Genomic DNA, 20902 nt, shown 5'->3' with positions numbered 1-20902 from the left:
TATACATCATGAATTAATAGAAATGGAACTAAATTGATCCTTCGAAGAATTATTATGTTTTCTAGTAGATGATCTTATAAACCCTAAAATTATTATTTCTTTGTGAAGGCATCATTATATTCCAACATATATTTAAAATTATTTAGGAAATGTATTACCACTTAAATACATAATTTGTCAGATGCGTGTTTAAATATAGCAAAATGTCCTGTTTTGCTCAATTTTTGCCTGATTCAATTCATCATGCAATTTCTGTTAATTTCTTCTGCTCAGCATCACACTCTAAGTGAAAGTATAAATACAGAGTATGTCAGATAAATGCCTCACTGCGTTACCACATTTGTAAATGCGTTCCAGAGTGCGGTTCTGGGCAAGGTCCACATCACACTGGTATGCCTGAAATTATCCTAGTAATTGGTGTGTGAAAATGAGAGGGGAGAAAACGAGTGAGGGCAGGTCACATTCTGATTTCCAGAAATGCTGATTCGAAGCCCAGAGTGAAAACATTGACTTAGCAGTTTTCATAATGTCAGTTTACAGAGCGCGCGCGCACACGCACCACATGGGGCCGAGGTAACAAATTTTAAGTGCATCAACTCGACTGTAAATCACATGCAGAGAGAAAGAAACAATGCTGGAGTGCTGGCATTCGCCATCGTTTCAGAAAGCTGCTTTGTGGCTTTCTTGGATAACTAACAACTAAGTGTTCAGTAAAAAAATACTGCCCTGGTATTCAGACCCAAACAATTAGTGTTGAACTGAGGCAGCTGTAGTGGTCTGGATGGATCCCAAACAGGACTGCTGGAGAAATGTTTGCTCCTCTTGGAAAGGTTAAGAGGTGTTTAAACATATTTGTGTGAACGTGTGACACCTGTAAACAGGCGATGAGTGCAAAGTCATGTTTTTTTTTTTTTTTTATTGTTTAAATTCTCCATGCTCAATATTATGAGATATGTGCATGCAATAGCTTTCTTAATATTCAATACCAGTTGCTCCTTGTGATAAGTTGCTCTCAGAATGCACTGCTAGCTCAATAGAGCAGCATTATTATTCATACCCCCCCCCCCCCCCCAAAAAAAAAAAAAAAAAGACGGCTATACGGTTCTCATATATATGGTTTCCATTAAAATGTCCAGGATACTTGTGGTGCACAAGTAAGAAGCTGAAAACCACTTAGCAGAGCAAAACAAATCCAACATTTCTACCCAGACAGAGTTACTGGCAGCTGAGGGACCATCAGTGGCATATTAGTAATTACCCTTCAACAGAACGGACTGTGTCGGGTGACCACACATCAGAATTCTGTTCGCTCAGCTGTTGGACGTTTACAGGAGCAAACCACGACTTTCACACCTCTGAACTCAATGATTATTCTGTCTATTTCAGTGTATGTGAAAAACTTTACAGGGGCCCCCAAAAGTATTTAAGCCACTCTTTATATTAAAATGTACATTATTGTTAAAAATATTTTTATATTCAGCAATGATGGATTAAATTGATCAAATTTAATGGCATTTAATGTTATTTTTTTTAATTATATTTCTATTTCAAATAAATACTCTTATTTTGTTGTCTTGCTATCACCGAACCAAGCTCAATTTAAGATTGAAAATTGGTCTGGGGAGTCTGCTCTGTATTTTCTACTGCACAAGAGGCATGATCAACGAACATTATTCAAATGACTCTGTATGCAACCAATTTCCTTCAACCAATCAGACCACAAGAGGCATGATCAACGGGCAATGGCCCATCACTTCTCTATCCGTCATCGTGTTAAACCAGCCAATAGCGCGTCAGGTGGATAAGCCAGTTTGTGATTGGTTCCCGCAAAAGTGTAACAGAAGCAGTAGAAATGAACATATGGGTTTCCAGACTGAGTTGCACGGCGAAATTAAATCGCGGCAGATCAGGCTGGGTTTACCCAGTCTAGTTCTTTTGAGCTTCTGTTCATCAAAGACAACAAGAATCAGTTTCCATGAAAAAATTTGAAGCAGGACAAAAGTTTTGAACATTTGATAATAATTTAGAAATGTTTCATGAGAAAATTAGGTTATTAGAATTATTTCTGAAGGATATAGAGACGCTGAAGACTGGAGTATGATGCTAAAAATGTAGCCTTGCAATCACAGACAGAAATAGAAAACAGTTCCTTTAAATTGCAAGTATATTTCACAATATACATTTTTGTTACATTTTTTTTCTTTCTTTCTTTTTATTTCCGATTCACAAGATCTCATTTAGATCTCAAACGCTGGGAATGGACTGACGTGCGTAACAAACCCACTGGCCTGTTTCCAGTGAAGTTGAAATTATAGAGTCTTTCTGTTTTTAATACATGTCTTAAATATATCTTACAGGCCTATAGATAAGTATGATATTCGTGGCTACACCGGGATCTGTCGAAATTACGAGTGGTCCATTTAGAAGATGGCGAGATCTGTTATGAACTGTAAGCTACATCAATAAAATACAACAATTTCGTGCTTTGGGCACTGCCACTAATACAGGCAGCAGAAGGTTACGCTGAGCTTGCTTCTGCTTTTCAAACATGGAAGTGTGACAAAGGCACATATGCTTTATAAATTATCTAATGTGTATAAAGGCATATTTTGTACACATCATACAACACATGTCCTTATTAGGAGAAAATGTGTCGTTTTAACAAATAAATTGTTTTTTTCACGACATAACATCTCGTTATTACGAGAGATGTCTTTTTTACGACATACGATCTCGTTATTACGACATAAAATCTTGTTATTACGACATAATTGAGTGAAAAAATATGTATCACCTTGTGGTTCAGGGCTTCCGTACTCAAGGCCTCAGACTGGGCCGAAGGTTTACCTTCCAACAAGACAATGACCCTAAGCACACAACTAAAATAATGAAGGAGTGACTTCACAACAACTCCGTGATTGTTCTTGAATGGCCCTGTCAGAGCCCTGACTTAAACCCAATTCAGCATCTCTGGAGACTCAATTGATGACTCATGGCTGTATTAGATCAAAAGGGTGCTTCTACTAAATACTGAGCAAGGGGTCTGAACCATGTGATATTTTAGTGTTTCTTTTTCAATAAATCTGCAAAAATGTTAACAATTCTGTGTTTTTCTGTCAATATGTGGTGGTGTGTGTACATTAATGAGAAAAAAAAAAGAACTTAAATGATTTTAGCAAATGGCTGCAATATAACAGACTGAAAAATGTAAGGGGGTCTGAATACCTTTCCATACCCACTGTGTGTGTGCGTGTGCGTGTGCGTGTGCGTGTGCGTGTGCGTGTGCGTGTGCGTGCGCGTGCGCGTGTGTGTGCGCGTGTGTGTATGTTTTTGTGACATGAGGACATAAATGTGTAAAATGACATGGGTATGACACAGGTATTACAAGGAGAGGGTGAAATATGAGGACATTGGCCATGTCCCCACTTTTCAAAATGCTTATTAATCATTCAGGATGATTTTTTTTTAGAAAGTAAAAATGCAGAATGTTTCCTGTGATGGGTAGGGGCAGGGGTAGTGTAAGGGGATAGGAAATACGGTTTGTACAGTATAAAAACCATTACGTCTATGGAATGTCCCCAAATGTCACAAAAACAAACGTGTGTGTTTGCACGCATTTTAAGATGTTCTAAGGATAAAAACGTGAATAATATAGCTTTTAAGACCGTGTGAGTGGGCAGTAGATTATACCTGCTCTCTCCTCTTTTCCATCACTCTTTCTTTTTCTCTCAGTCTCCTTCTCTTGCCCTGTCTCTTCCCGTCCTTAAGCTGAGCTCTGGCTGGTAGTCTTTTCATTGTTTAACATTTCTATCCTAAAACAACTCCAGTAAATGACAGTGCTTATGTGGGGGTGTGGTTGGGTTTGGCGGGTTTGGCAATTGTTTCCTCTTCCAATCACGGTCCCCCTCCATGCTCAGGCCCTGGGGTTTCAGCCCCACCCCAACATGACATCATGACTTTGCGTAAACATACACGCCACTTTCTAATGCCAAGTGGCGTGTTATTTGTACTCATTTTGAGCTATTCGTGTGTATGTCTATGCCGTGTGATTCCACGTGTATGTCTACACCTAAACGAACCATCTTCTCTGCGTGTATGTCTATGCCATTTGATTCCGCCAACCTGATCTCACAGAATTAATATTTATAGCCTAATTTTATATTTTGGAGCAACTAACTCCACTCCTACCCTAAACCTACACACTTTCAACAATATAAAACACGTAACAGGCAAATAAATGTATTTATTGCAAAAACATACAAAAACAGTATAAAAGTATTAAAACATGTTCCATTCCAAGTCTTCTGAAGTCATACGATATCTTCATGTGAAGAACAGAGTTGATATTAATGTTTTAGTCGTTGAAATGATGGTCGCGCCCCTTTGTGAACAGAACATGCATCGGTAATATTTCTGATTTAAATAATACACACAAGTTTAGAATGACACGATCAGTCACAAGACACTCGAGAGCCAATGGCATTTTTCAATCAAAGCTGATGTAATGACGCAACTGGTCATGATACACACGACAGCCAATGCTGTCAAAGCTGACATGACGTTTCTTACGGCAGCAATATTTGATTTGCTTTTGAGGATTTTCTTCACACAAATAAATCGTTTGGCCTCAGAACACTTGGAATATTAGTACTTTCTGAAAAAATTGTGCCTGCGTTCATATCTGCCTGTTATATCCTGCTTGTTATAATAGACAAATGGGTAGGTTTAGGGAAGAGTTTGTTATGCGTTCAAAATGTGTCAAAAAAAAAAAAAGTGTAAAAAATGTAAAAATGCAGAATGTTTCTTGTGTTGGGTAGGTTTAGGGGCTGTGTGTGTGTGTTGGGTAGGTTTAGGGGCTGTGTGTGTGTGTGATGGGTAGGTTTAGGGGCTGTGTGTGTGTGATGGGTAGGTTTAGGGGCTGTGTGTGTGTGTGATGGGTAGGTTTAGGGGCTGTGTGTGTGTGATGGGTAGGTTTAGGGGCTGTGTGTGTGTGTGATGGGTAGGTTTAGGGGCTGTGTGTGTGTCATGGGTAGGTTTAGGGGCTGTGTTTGTGTGATGGGTAGGTTTAGGGGTAGGGGCAGTGTAGGCAGATAGATTGAAACGCATTGATTATGCGTCTTGATCAAGCCTGCAGTCTCCCTCTCATTTACTGAAGCTTTCGCGCCTCGATCGCCCCCCGGTGACCGGTCCCAGTATAGCCGCCCCTCTGTGATTTCTAATGGACGCGAGGCAAACTAAATAATAAAATTACACTTCAAAAAAAATTCCCCAAAGTTAGTTTATGTCACTGAAGGCAGTTATCATCACGATGATTTCATTTCAGGTGTTCGTTTTAAAAATAAGTTTACTTTGAGTTAGTTATGTGATGCTATAAAAACGGGGGGGGGTGACGTCATGATTGACAGCTGAGACTGACGGCTTCTAAGGACTTTTTCGAAATTTTTGGGACCAGATTAGAGCTTTAGCTTTAATTTCTACATTTCAATAACTGTTTATTTCACACCAACATAATTAATTGTTCTGCATCTGCGAGCGTGTGGGCAGGCTTTTGATATCGCGGCTGTACTTCCTGCTCTACTTCCTGCGCTCTACTGCGCAACTCCGGTCCCGAAATCGCTACTGCGCAGACTCGGTCCCAAGATGTCAGCGCCTTGCAAGCCCGCCTGAAAGCTTCAAATCTGCCAAGCGGAAACGGATGATGTCGAGTCGTCCATATTTTTTTTACGGTCTATGGTCTTGAGAGCACGCCAAAATGGCATACAAATTGGCGTGTCATACATATGCCATTTCATGAGATCAGTCTGCCCACCCTTATGTTAATCCGGCCCTGACTACACTCACCTAAAGGATTATTAGGAACACCTTTTCAATTTCTCATTAATGCAATTATCTAATCAACCAATCACATGGCAGTTGCTTCAATGCATTTAGGGGTGTGGTGCTGGTCAAGACAATCTCCTGAACTCCAAACTGAAAGTCAGAATGGGAAAGAAAGGTAATTTAAGCAATTTTGAGCGTGGCATGGTTGTTGGTGCCAGACGGGCCGGTCTGAGTATTTCACAATCTGCTCAGTTACTGGGATTTTCACACACAAACATTTCTAGGGTTTACAAAGAATGGTGTGAAGAGGGAAAAACATCCAGTATGTGGGCGAAAATGCCTTGTTGATGCTAGAGGTCAGAGGAGAATGGGCCAACTGAACCAAGGTATGCAGCAAAGCATTTGTGAAGCCATAACACGTCCAACCTTGAGTTGGATGGGCTACAACAGCTGTAGACCCCACCGGGTACCACTCATCTCCACTACAAATAGGAAAAAGAGGCTGCAATCTGCAAGAGCTCACCAAAATTGGAATAGAGCACCAAAAGAGCATCTTTGGGATGAAGTGGAACGGGAGCTTCGTGCCCTGGATGTGCATCCCACAAATCTCCATCAACTGCAAGAAGCTATCCTATCAATATGGGCCAACATTTCTAAATGCTTTCAGCACCTTGTTGAATCGATGCCACAGTTCTGAAGTTGAAAGGGGGTCAAACACAGTATTAGTATGGTGTTTCTAATAATCCTTTAGGTGAGTGTATATTTGGAAAAGGCGATGTGTCATGCACCCTTAGGCCGTGAATCCACTAAAGCGTTTTTAGCCAGCTGAAAACGCTAGGCGCTCTGCTGAAAACGCCTCGCTGTGAGCGCTTGAGAACGTTTGGGTAGGCAGTGTTTTTTTTCCTCAGTTGAGACTCTTTGCTTGTTATGATACGGAAACTCCACGGAAGTCTTTCTAATTTCACAGGTAGTTTGTTCCTGTATTAAATCTATATAAAATTGCAGATACAATGTAAAGTATTTGCTCTGGCTCTTGTTTTAAATCATTTTGTTCCGTTATTATTGCTTGTTGTCATCTAATGACGACACGCAGAATGTGGCGGTTGGTCTGTGTTGTGTTTGTCCCGCCCCTCCTTCACTGTATTTGGACGGCTGGGTGAAAAGTGACAGTGATGAGCGTTGCGTTTTATTCAAAGTTGAACATTATTCAACTCTCTGCGACCAGTAAAAAACACTCAGTGCCTCGTTGCGCTCCAGCCGTTCTAAAAATGTGGCGCTCTCATTGAAAACAATTGAAAACGCCAGGCAGCAGTGTGAAAAAAACGCTTTGGTGGACACACAGCCTTAGAACTGTATAATCCATAACAATATGCTATATAACAATAAAAAAAAATGGATTCCTAATGAAATTTGACTTGTAAAGTGGAATCAAATTAAGAATATGTATGGTTTCTCAACCGGCTGTTTTAGGTGAAGGGTTGATCAAACTCGCCTGTAACTTTGTAGTAATACTGAGGACTTTGATTAGCTGAAACCAGTGTGATTGATTATGGATTGAACTAAACTTTGCAGAAAAAAGTGAGCCTTGAGGGCCTGAGTTGAGAAACCTCTATAGCAATTTGTTTTTTTTAGTGCACTGTATGTGGTCATTTGCCCTAAATAATAGGCATAGTTTGTCAGATTTATTTTAACTAACATCATCTGAAGCCATGTGAAGATTTGTCAGCAATGACACTTTTAGCCACTAATGAAGCCATATTTGATTTGAGGGCTACAGCAGAGAAGACTTTCACTGGAAATGTCAGTCTGTACATCCTGGAATAAAGAGTGGTGCAGGGATGACCTAAAAACCTGGAAGACCAATTCGCCGCTGGTTCCTTCAAAATTTTCCTATGGGGTATTATAATGGAGTTTTTCAATTCATGAGTAAAATAAGGTCTGTGGTAAACATAACTAGATTATACTTTAATATTTTGTTCTACAGCGTAAACTCCACAAACTCAGCATAAACTGTCTTATCTAGTTGCTTATTAGAAACATGTTTCTAAAAAATAATAAGCACTATCTTCAAAATTAGCTTTATCGGTATCTAGGTGTGTGTGTGTGTGTGCAATTTACATTGTAGAACAAAATATCAAAAACAAAATGTTTATCAAAGGCTTTTTTTTATTCATAGAAAAATAAAAAATATATTATACATATACTGTATAAAACCAATATAGAACCAGCAGTGAAATAGTGTGATTTCACATTAGCTCTTGTGCTCATACCTGACTCTGGGCATACACTGTGCGATTTCAACAAGGTTACCTACTCATACTGTTCGAGTAGATCGCATGCGATTTAAAGCCAAAGCTCACGATTGATGTGCTTACACTGTGCGGTCCGACCGTCGAGCGTGACTTGTCTGCTCACACTGAAAAGGTGAAAAATGTGCACGAAAAAAAACCTGTGGCGACAATAGACCATGGTGTATTATAGAAAGAGAGCCTATCAAGTTTTAGAATTTATATATACAAATTATTATTATTATTATTAGAGTAGGCCTACTTTTATTATTAAATTGATATTAGCCTACATTCATTTGCCCCCCCCAACAATTTCATAATGCAAAATCGACACACTGCATAATAAAATAATAGATAGTTTACTCCTCACTATTTAAAAACATTTAGCCCAATTAAACAGTCTGTTTTATATGATTATCAGTCTATAGGCCTAATGTCACAACACTGCAATAATGTCAGTCTCAATGAAAAGTAAGAAATCATCTAAAAGCAACTTGTTTAACACAAAATTGACCTACTTCTCTTCAAAAAAAAAATCTCACAATATGGACTAAAATAGAAATAAAGAAAATAAATGAAGACAGTTGGCTACTTTATCAACATGTTGAATTAGGCTACATTTACTATCTTTTGTTGTCTGAGAATATTTGCCGAAAGCTTGTTAGCTTTTACTTTCACTTTCTGTAGTGAAAAATGAACTGTTTGAGACTGCGTTTGCGCATTGCGTGTTATCCACTGACTCGTGTTCATGAATTAAAACGGGAAAAGGAAAAAAAAAGACGGAAAAAAGACAACATGACACTGTGTCTGGATGGACAACGAGTCCTGCTTCCTGTCACAATATATAGTATTATGAGTAATAGTGAAAGTAAAACAAGTAGCCCTAAATTAATGATCAACTAGCTAAATGAATAAGAGGCACTGGATATATAGGTTGGTTTAGAGTACTATCCATTTTACAACACAAACTGTAGGCACAACATTTTACTTAATTTTTACTTAATTTCTTCTATTTGATAGCTGCCTACATAATTAAAAAAATATTGTTTTTTTTTATTATTGTTTTTTTTTCACTTAATATTGTGCAAGATGCATTCTTGAAATAAATCTTTTATTTTTATTTAAACCCTAAAACCATCCAAAATACCATCCTGACCAGGCCGGAAGACCAGTAAGACCATCAAACCAGCTTAGTTTGGTCTAAGGTGTGTGCTGTCGGTTGTTTTAATGCGATTTTGTTTGAAGTGTGTTCTATTTGCTTATCGCTGTCTTCCCTCCCAAATATCGTTTCTATTCTGGACGTGTACAACATGATCAGTCGTGTCTGATGCTCTAGGGAAGAGCAAAAATCTGAACCAATCTGTCTGGCAAGTGTTTCCATATGGACACTGAGAGGGGCGCATTCCTGTGGAAATGAAGGCAGTTCCTTTCATCACAAAGACATGATCAATTCATGATAAGGATGCCAGGAGCACTACAAAAAGGAGAGAGAGAGAGAGAGAGAGAGAGAGAGAGAGAGAGAGAGAGAGAGATAAAGAAATAGAGGAAGGGAGGGATGAAGATTAAAAAGGGGGCTTGAAGTATGTAGACAGAGGGACAGTGAGAGAGAATAAGTGGAGGATTGAGGAGATACTTGAGGGAAGGATGCAGAGAGCGAGAGAAAAGGAAGAAAGAAATTGGCAGTGTAAAGAGAGGGCACACAGATGTGAATTAAAACATTATGCAGCAAGTTTCCCTCTAATCAGGAGATGCCATCAGGCCCTGAGGTCACTTCCTTTGAGGCCAGCTTCTCTCTGTCCAGTGATCATCACTTTATCAGGAAGGAATGCAAATTGCAGTAAAGATCTACAATGCCACTGCTGTGGTATGGTAATCACGGACAGCAGCGTGTCATGAGCGTTCCTCGGGATCAAGAGAGCTTTTCACAACAACTCCAAACACGCCGGCTCGCTGATGGAAATGAGTCCATTCATGGCTGAATAAACCGAATTCTCAAATTGTTTGGGTTTTTTCAGAATCTAAACAAATGACAGATTCCTTAAAACTGTGTTGTTGACATACACTACCGTTCAGTTTGGGATTGTTGAGATGTCTCTAACCACGGCTCCTTTTATTTGATGAAAAACTGTAAAATTGTTACCATTTTATAATAATTGTTTTATATTTGAATATAATTTACAATATACATGATTGCTTTGAGGGCAAAGCTGAATTTTCATCATCATTACAGTATTCAATGTCACATGATCCTTTTAGAAATCATTCTAATATGCTGATTTGCTGCTCAAGAAACATGTCTTATTATTGATATTTCCAGGATTTTTGAGGAAAAGAAAGTTCTAAATAATCACATTTATTTGAAGCTTAATTTTGGATGACAGAAATGTGTTTACTGTCATATTTGATCGATTTATGAATCCTTCCTGAATAAAACTATTACTTTCTTTAAAAAAAAAAAAAAACTTCAACAATCTTTCAACAGTACTGTATTACATCTCCATTATAACATTTTTATTTTATAATTATTATTCATTTTGTTTACAGTTTACATATATGTTCAGGGGAATGTGTATATAAAAATATATATTTCAGTAGCCCCTTTCCCTTTATTTTAAATGGTCCTGCGGTGCGACAAGTTATGACATTTACATTACATTTTACATTGTAATGTAAGTATGAAAGTATAAAACTTCCCACATCTATTTATGTTAGGTCATAAAAACTGCACACACTAACAATAATAAAAACGTTTTTAAAATGTAGTTTTAATTATTTATAGCCTTTCACATTGTAGGATACTGTTACTGTCACTTTAAAAGATATTCCGCTGTCTGCTGTCGCACATGATGCATATCTCACACGTCTCATTTTGTAACACCTCTTTAAACTCATTTAAGACGTTATTTAACTTTTTTTAAGGCTGCTCTTATGAAGAAACTTAACAAAACTGGCATATTGGCATAATTGTGTGTGTTATTGTTCGTAAAAGCGCAAAAGAGAACTTGAATCTGGGCGTTGTGTGAGTTTTTCATTCAGCACATTCTCTTTGTCATGTCGCTTTTGAATGGTTTAAAAGAATTTGCATTAATAAAATTGATCATATAATGTAACACTAGTCAGGAGATTACAGAAATATTTACCAGCTAAATCTTCTCCCGTTTCTACTAATGCTGCTTGATTCAACTTCCCGAGCCCTGCGCAGATATCAACAGCACAACTAGGTTGCCAGGTTGAGGCCACAAATGGTTTGAAATTTGCATGATGTTTCGATTGTATGAGTCGGCGTTTCATACAAGATATGGCAACTGAACAACCTTGGAATAACATGTTTGTGATTATTCAAAGAACGAGGTTTGGGCCATACAAATTATGGGAGATTTCCGGGAGAAATTACAAAATGGGAGGGGGGCTGGAGATGGGTGTGAAAAACAGCAAAAATAGGAGTGTTGACAGGTATGGTTGTCATGCTGATGGATATAATGTTTAAGGGGAAGTATTGTTTATGGGTGAGTGAGTGCATTCATGTTTTTAACATGACTATGGTACGGATCAGGGCACGATTACTAATAAGAGACAGATATCAGCGCCACACACGCGAGTCCCAAGGGATGTAGTTCATTCTATAGAATGGGTCTGTTTACTTGACGGATTAAAATTGTGAAGAAATGCAATGCTGTTTCACTTGGTCTAATCTGCATTCAAGTGTTTAAAGTAGGGCTGTCAATCGATTAAAATATTTATTTGCGATTAATCACATGATTGTCATGAGTTAACTCACCATTAATCACAACGTTATCACACATTTATCAGTTGTAGATGTATCTTAAATTAAGTTTTTAATAATCATCCATATTCCACGAGTAGGAATATATATCTAAAGCATGTTATCTGGCGTGTTGAGCTATCCGGGTGTATGTCTATGCCGAAACGAACCATGATTTTTATGATTTGATCATGATTTCAGCGTGAATATCTACGGCGTGTGACTTTGCTTAAATGTCTAATATATATGCTGCATATAAGCATGTACTCTCAGTTAATGCTGACATGTACAGAGGGTACATGTCAGCGGGAAAGTCCTTTCATTTTAATTTCTATCAAACATTAGGCACATTAGCTAAAATATCATCATCAGATCATTTTCTTCAGTATATTTCACGATCGTATTTTCACTCAGGTGTCAGCCTAGAATGTCCCTAAAGAGTGAGATTTAGTCCATATGACGTTTTGGACATATCGTCATATATTTAGTATGACGTCATACTAAATATATGACTTCGTCATATATTTAGTCCATATGACGAAGGCTGGACTTCATTCCAGCCTTCGCCACTCATTCCAATCTGAATATCTTGGCCTTGACTGAGACCTGGATCCGTCCAGAAGACTCAGCAACTCCTGCTGCTCTCTCTAACAATTTCTCCTTCTCACACACCCCTCGCCACACTGGCAGAGGTGGAGGCACAGGTTTCCTTATCACAAACAATTGGAAATACTCAACCCACACCTCTCTCTGTAATAACATCTCATTTGAATACCATGCTATTACAGTTACAGCTCCTGCTAAAATCCATCTTGTAGTCATTTACCGCCCTCCAGGTCAATTGGGCACCTTTGTTGAGGAACTAGATGTGCTGCTGTCCTCATTCCCTGAGGATGGCAGCCCACTTGTAATCCTTGGTGATTTCAACATCCACCTGGACAAACCGTATGCTACAGATTTTCACTCCCTTCTATCCTCATTTGATCTCAAACTTCTTACTACCTCACACACACACAAATCTGGCAACCAACTTGACCTCATCTACATACGCAACTGCACTACAGAAAACACTTTGGTCAAACCCTTACACTTCTCGGATCACTACTTCATCACATTTAATATACATCTCACTACTCTTATGCTTCCACCTCCTCTACCAGTTAGTTTCAGAAGAAACCTGCGTTCTCTTTCTCCCTCTCACCTCTCCTCCGTTGTATCATCCTCTCTTCCGTCACCCACACAATTCTCCTCTATGGATGTCAACACTGCAACAGACACTTTATGTTCCACTTTAACCACTTGTCTAGATACTATCTGCCCTCTGTCGTCTAGGCCAGCTCGCGCTACTCCCTCTAACCCTTGGTTATCTGATGTTCTTCGTGAACACCGGACCAAACTTAGGGCAGCAGAGAGAAAATGGCGCAAATCAAACGACCCATCTGACCTGAGTAAGTACCAATCTCTGCTCATTTCCTTCTCACAGGACGTCCATACAGCTAAATCCGCATATTTCCACAACAAAATCAACAGCACCTCAGACTCACGCACACTTTTCAGAACTTTCACCTCTCTCCTCTATCCCCCTCCACCACCTCCCACCACCTCTCTTTCTGCAGACGATCTTGCCAATTTTTTCACAAACAAAACCACACTCATCAGCAGTCAGTTCACACCTCCACACAGACACACTTTTGAATCAGCCACTTCCACAGCCAAACATCTTCTCTCCTCCTTCGCTACACTCACTGAGGATGAAGTATCTAAGCTTCTCCTCTCCAGCCATCCCACTACCTGCCCTCTAGATCCCATCCCCTCACATCTCCTACAAGCCATCTCCCCTACACTCTTACCAGCACTCACACACATCATCAACACATCTCTCTCCACCGGCATCTTCCCCACCACATTCAAGCAGGCTCGGGTAACCCCACTGCTTAAAAAACCCACATTAGACACATCACTTGTAGAGAACTACAGACCTGTTTCTCTCCTACCATTCATTGCGAAAACACTTGAAAGAGTTGTTTTCAACCAGGTCTCATCTTTCCTCTCACAGACTAATCAACTGGACGTAAACCAGTCAGGCTTCAAAAAGGGCCACTCAACTGAGACGGCATTACTGTCAGTTACTGAAGCCCTGCGGCTGGCTAAAGCTGCATCCAAATCATCAGTCCTCATCCTCCTTGATCTGTCTGCTGCCTTTGACACTGTGAATCATCAGATTCTTCTGTCCACCCTCTCATCACTGGGCATCACAGGGACTCCACTCCACTGGTTTGAGTCCTATCTCACAGGTAGGTCTTTTAAGGTTGCCTGGAGAGGAGAGGTATCCAAAACACATCAACTGACCACGGGGGTTCCTCAGGGCTCAGTGCTTGGACCTCTTCTCTTCTCCATTTACACTACATCACTGGGACCCATCATTCAGGCACATGGTCTCTCTTATCATTGCTATGCTGATGACACACAACTCTACCTCTCATTTCAACCAGATGACCCCACAGTAGCTGCACGAATCTCAAACTGTCTGGCGGACATCTCGGCATGGATGAAAAAACATCACCTGCAGCTCAATCTAGCAAAGACTGAGCTGCTTGTTTTCCCTGCTAACCCCACCATACAACACGATTTTACCATCCAGCTAGGTTCATCTCTGATTACTCCTTCGGGGTCGGTCAGAAATCTTGGAGTAATCTTTGATGACCAGCTGTCCTTCAAAGACCACATCTCGAAGACGGCTCGGTCATGCAGGTTTGCATTGCACAATATCAGGAAAATCAGACCGTTCCTTACGGAGCATGCAACACAGCTTCTTGTCCAAGCCCTGGTCATTTCTAGACTTGACTATTGCAACGCGCTTCTGGCTGGACTTCCATCTTGTGCAATCAAACCGTTGCAAATGATCCAGAACGCTGCAGCACGTCTTGTATTCAATGAGCCCAAAAGGGCTCATGTCACACCTCTATTCATCTCTCTGCATTGGCTACCACTCGCTGCCCGGATCAAATTCAAAGCCCTGACTCTTGCTTATGGATCTTCCACAAGCGCAGCACCCGCATACTTCGACTCACTCCTACGCGTCTACACACCCACCAGAAGCCTTCGCTCAGCTAATGAGCGAAGGCTTGTGGTACCATCACAGAGAGGCATGAAATCCCTCTCTCGAACTTTTTCTTTCATTGTTCCGGGTTGGTGGAACGATCTTCCGTCCTCCATACGCACAACAGAATCACTCACTTCGTTCAAAAGACAGGTAAAAACTCATCTCTTCCATGAGCACTTAATCTTACATTAAAAAAAAAAAAAAAAAAAAAAAATTCCCCCTCTATTTCTCCTTTCTTCTTTCCTTTTCTGGTCTTTGCTACTCTGAGCAGTGTGCAAATCTTAGTATTTAGGGCACTTTTTGTGTTTCGTTGCCTCTTCTTGACGGATCGCTTCCTGTTCTCCTGAGTTGTAAGTCGCTTTGGATAAAAGCGTCTGCTAAATGCATAAATGTAAATGTAAATGTAAATGTAAATGTTTTGAAGCGAGAACGATAGTGACTTTGGGATCGATACAGCACCTAAATTGAGGCCAAACAGCTGCTCTGATTTGTGTGTTTGTCGTTCTGTAAATGTATGGCCCACACTTAATGTGTCATGGGAGATATATAATTCAGCCACCCAGGATGACAGAACACACACAGGCAACAAAACCTCAACACGGAGGGACACACACAGACCTCCGCCTCAACCCCCTCATAGCATTAGACATCTACCCATCACATCCAGTTAGAAGACGCAGCCAGACAACAGCTGGTGCTCCTGGCTCTCTGGGAATTTTCTCAAAGCATGTTCAGCCACATTTCTGCATTATTTACTGGGTCTCATCTTGAGGCCAGTTCTGGGAATAAACATCACACTGTACTTTCTGGGAAGTCATATTTCTGGGTTTTCTTGGTCAAATACCTCAGTGTTTGTCTTCAGGACAGGAAGCGCGTCTTTTCGGTGGGCATTTCTCACTATCGGACCAATATTTAATGATATCTAGCTTTGACTGAAGTGAAAGGCCCTCTTAATGTTGAATGTGTCTCCAGACTCAAATTACTTGTGAAACTTGTGGTTCCTTCTAATAGTCTCTGATCACACCTGACAGGGTCTGTTAGCTAGGTTTCTAAAGCAGGTGAATGAGCAAATGTTTTTACAGCATGATGAGATGGCGATAGCCTCCCAGCAGATAAATGCCTTTGATTTAACCTCTGGCTTCACCGCGTGGATGAGTGAAGGAAATCGGCTCCTTGTGGAGATCAAAGCCAGTTTGTGCCTGTCATTCTCCTTGCTGCTCAGACTTGTCAAACAAAAGGCAGCTAATTTTGTGGACGGAGCTGAGCATTATGATGTAGTGAAGAGATTAAATGTGATGACTGATGAGAGAGTGAAAGGCTTCTAATTAAACCTTATCAATCGGCGCAATGATTACTTAACACATGCCAGCCCAGGTGAGGAAGGTGTACAGTGTACACTCTTAGAAGAAAAGGTTATACCGTAAAGGGTTCTGTCAGGTATTTCATATACAGTATATGTGACCCTGGACCAAAAAACAGATATAAGTGTTTTTTTGTTTTTTTTTAGATTTATATATCATATGAAAGCGGAATAAATAAGCTTTTCATTGATGTATGGTTTGTTAGGATGGGAGATACACCTATTTAAAAATCTGGAATCTAACGGTGCAAAAAAAAAAATTGCCTTTAAAGTTGTCCAAAAGAAGTACTTAGCAATACATATTACTAATAATTAATGTTCGATATATTAACAGTAGGAAATTTACTAAATATCCTCATGATCTTTACTTAATATCCTAATGATTTTTGGCGTACAAAAAAAAATCTATAATTTTGACCCATATTTTTGCCTATTGCCACAAATACACTTATATCTGTGTGGATGTGTGATTTAGGAATGGTTTTGTGGTCCCGCAGTAGTCACATATACAACCTTTTAGGGGTTCCCATCATTTTATGGATTTTGTTTTATATATATATATATATATATATATATATATATATATATATATATATATATATATATATATATATATATATATATATGCAATTACAACATTATAACTTTTTACCCCAACCCTTTCCACTGAAAAAAAAAAAAAAAATGTATAATTTGTTTTTAATTAAACTTTTTTTATTTTAGGAATTTAACGTCTCATAAACATACTTTGTTTTTGACCTGAACCCATTTGAAAATACACAACAAGCTGTTTCTTTTAAATTGTTATGAATGCATTTTGCCCCCCTTTTACATAAAAGTGAAAAACATCTCTTGTACTGGAAGATATCAATGCACTGATGACACATGGAATTTGAAGAACGATGAATTCCATAATCGCCTTGAGTTGCGCACTCAGTTAAACATCTGGATGAATTTTTGACATATTTTTGTAACTGCTGAAATGATGCATATTTAAAGACATTTCAGCACATAAACCAGCACCATGTGTCTTACTGTAGATTTATGTTAAATTGTATGAGTAGATAGAGCTTTGGAGGGAATTCATTTTAATTAATTTGGATTTAGTCTTTCTTTATGGACATAAGCGACTTGTGTAGCAACATGTAGCAAATTATCATGCACAAACGATATAGATGCAGTAAAGGGTTCAGCCGGATCTCACGAAAATGCATATAAATAGTACAAGTCTGCAATGTCGTGGAATGCATATGCTACGCTGTTTTTTGTTTGCATATGATACGCACTTTATGGCGTATTATATGTATGAACCCACCACCCTAAACGTATCCAAGAGCATGTCATATGCATGCCCTAAAGTGCGTATCATATGCATGCAAAAAACAGTGTATCATATGCATACCAAAATGAGTTTGCACACCAAAATGACCAAAATGCACACTCGTACTATTTATACGCATTTATATGTGATCGGGTTGAAAGGGTTAGTTCCCCCAAAATTAAAATGCTCCCTTAATTTACTCAACGTCAAGCCTTCCTATGTGTACATGACAGTCTTCTGTCAGATGAATACAATCAGAGTTATATAAAAAAAAAATCCTGGCTAATCCAAGTTTTATAATGGCAGTGAATGTCAGCCCGAAATTTAAAGACCAAAAACTTACATCCATCCATAATAAAATTAATCCACACGGCTCCGGGGTGTTAATAAAGGCCTTCTTAAATTGAATTAATGGGTTCGTTAATCGTCAACTTCAGAAAGTGTAATGCCTCTCGCAGTTCAAATCGCTTGCGTTCAACGTCATCGACGTTAGGCTTTTTCCATAATTTATATTCATTCTACCACAAATGAGCCACTTCACCTCAGAAGGCCTTTGTTAACCCCAGGAGCCAAGTGGAGCAGTTATATGGCTGATAGATACACTTTTATAGACTTAAAAAATTACCCAACAATTCACTGCTGTTATAAAGCTTGGAAGCTTGCACATTTTTCATATAAATCGTATTGTATTCGTCTGAATGAAGAATGTCATATACACCTAGGATAACTTGAGGGTGGGTAAATCATGGGCTTATTTTCCTTATTGGGTGAACGAACTCTTTCTCTGGCAGCATTTAAAAAAAAAAAAATGTCAGCCACCACCAGCATTTTTGATAATTTTCACAAAACGTTCATGGTTACCAGGTTATTTAGTTGTATAAATATCTGAACATGCAATATATCTTATATTTAATAAATTAAATTATTTGTATGAATTATAATTAATAAATTAAAGTTTATAAAGCTTTATTCTTGCTTCATGCATTCTTTTTTACCAGCAGCCATATCACCCTGTAGCCCAAGACTGCTTTCCCACTGAAGCTAAGCAGGGCTTAGCCTGGTCAATAACTGGATGGGAGACCAACCTGGAAAACCAGGTTTATGCTGGTAGAGGTGTTAGTGAGGCCAGCAGGGGGCGCTCACCCTGGTCTCTGTGTGGGTCCTAACGCCCCAGTATAGTGATGAGGACACTAAAAAGCAACATTTTAAATGCTCAGAAAACAATGCCTAACAATGCTTTCATCACTTGTTTCTGCTCCTTTTTGTCTGTGTTTTGATCCAGTGATTATGTACTCTTTCAGAAGATGTCTAACAGTGTTTCCTACCGTATAGCATTGAAAACACGGAAAGCTGGAAAGTTCTGTCAATGGCAGGGAAGCGTTTTGTTATAAATGACAGAAAATTCTGCCAATGGCTGGGAAAGAGTTTGGCCTGTGTATTTAAACTCAGTTTCTCTTTCAGTTCATTGTCAGTTTTCGTCGCGTTTGCATCGATTGTTCTGTTTTGCGTTTAGATGCGCTCATCTTTTTCAACCAGCCACTGACAAGAGGGCACAGGCTAATAGGTCCTTCATATGCGATCAGCAAGCAATCACATCATTGCCGCATGGCACAAGCTGATTGGCCTCTGCTGATCCTGCAGCCAATAAGATTGCTTGCTCGATATTTAAATATCTGGTTCTTTGTTTGCTGTAAGCTAGTCCTGTATCAGAGTTCCTCTAAAACCCCCCACCTCTCCCAGCTCCACCAGCCTGTATCTGCTACAGGATTTATGTGTGTCTGTCCTCAATGAGGATGGAGTTTCCTGTCATTCAATTGTGTATATATTTTCATTACCACATAACACAATTTCTCATCATTATTCCTGATTAGCATCACACCTCGGACAACTTCTATGGCAGGCATGTGTGTGTAGACAGCAGACAGCAAGCCAGCTCACTAGGTTTTGGAACAGAGCTGCTGTGTGAAATTAAGCTGAATTTTGTGGGTTTCTAAAGCTGGGATGGGCTCCTAAAGCACTAAATGTTGCCCTGTTCTTGGCCAAGCCAAAACAAATGTGAAAGCGTGCTAATTCACAACAGGCCTGGCAGCAGCGGACCCCAGGAGTTCTTCATTTGTTCTGTTTAGTCTGGCAGCCACTCCAGACACTTTTAATATTGTTTTATTATTTTGGTAAACAATGGTCAAATTGTTGCAGGGAATAAAGTGGCCAATACAACCTTAGGCCATGCACCAGACTCACCTGAGGACAGCAGGTGGGTCAGTGGGTATGCTAGAGCCCTGGGAATAAATCATGGATGGATGCGATGGCTCCAGAAAATAACTGAACACTCACTTTTGTGATATGTTTTGCCTGAAAAGTGCACTTTTTTTTAGGCTCTTGGTTTAATATTTGTTATGTAATAAGTGATATGCACACATTTTGAAGTCTTGCTGAAGTGCCATGTAAATCTCTCAGTCTCCTGCTTGTGGAGAATGTCTCCTATTTTTAATATTCATTCTTACACATTAATTTTTTTATTTTTGTTTTGTTTTATGGTGCATGACAGTGTGTGTTTGTGTGTGTGGATGCATCAGACAGGGACTCCGGCATGGATCAAACCAGCAGTCGACTGCCGTCCCAGCAAGAGCTCTGCTGTCTGTCTGCCTCCTGGATGCCACATGAGGCTCTCGTAATTTAGACGCCCTTCCAGACTGACATTCCACCATGACGTCTGCACAGCATAGAGGGTGAGTTTCAAGGGATGATGAGTAATAATGACTTGCAGTACAATATCGAGTGCGCACGCACCATTAGGATGGAAAAAAGTTAACATCACAGTTGTTTGTAGTGAGACTAAATGAGGGAAAATGGTAAATCAACCACTTTTTAGATGTTTGAAAATATACTTTTTAGATGTCCATGAAAATATACTCCTGTATAATAGTAATGTATCCACTGATATCTTTAACTTTTCGAAGATCTGCCAAAGTCAGAGATCTCAAATTAACTCAAACATTTCTCATCAAATTCTTCCAAGACCAATCCACAGTAATGTTATATATTTATATTCTTATCCTGTAACATTTACTGCACATGTATTTTTTTAAAATACAGAAATGCACCAAACAAGATACTGTGATAATGTTTCCGGTAGTACTGTATGGCATATTGGTGCCTGTGTATTATACAACTTATAATATTTCAATAAAGGGATAGTTCACCCAAAAATGAAAATTAGCCCATGCTTTACTCACCCTCAGTGTAC

General features: G+C 39.3%; 1 long non-coding RNA gene across 4 annotated transcripts in view; it reads left to right on the top strand.

Moving 5' to 3' along the window:
* Positions 1-20902, top strand: part of LOC137045371 (uncharacterized) — a 141150-nt gene that overhangs the window by 58389 nt on the left and 61859 nt on the right. For 3 of the 4 annotated variants that reach the window (XR_010898755.1, XR_010898753.1, XR_010898752.1), the window contains exon 3: positions 20232-20384. This is a non-coding gene — a long non-coding RNA (uncharacterized lncRNA). Of the gene's footprint in view, positions 1-20203; positions 20385-20902 lie in introns of all 4 variants that reach the window. The other variant, XR_010898754.1, reaches the window with a different exon arrangement.

This window comes from Pseudorasbora parva, chromosome 17, assembly GCF_024679245.1.
Source record: "Pseudorasbora parva isolate DD20220531a chromosome 17, ASM2467924v1, whole genome shotgun sequence".
Taxonomy (NCBI): Eukaryota; Metazoa; Chordata; class Actinopteri; order Cypriniformes; family Gobionidae; genus Pseudorasbora; species Pseudorasbora parva.
This window is presented reverse-complemented; position numbering and strand designations above follow the sequence as displayed.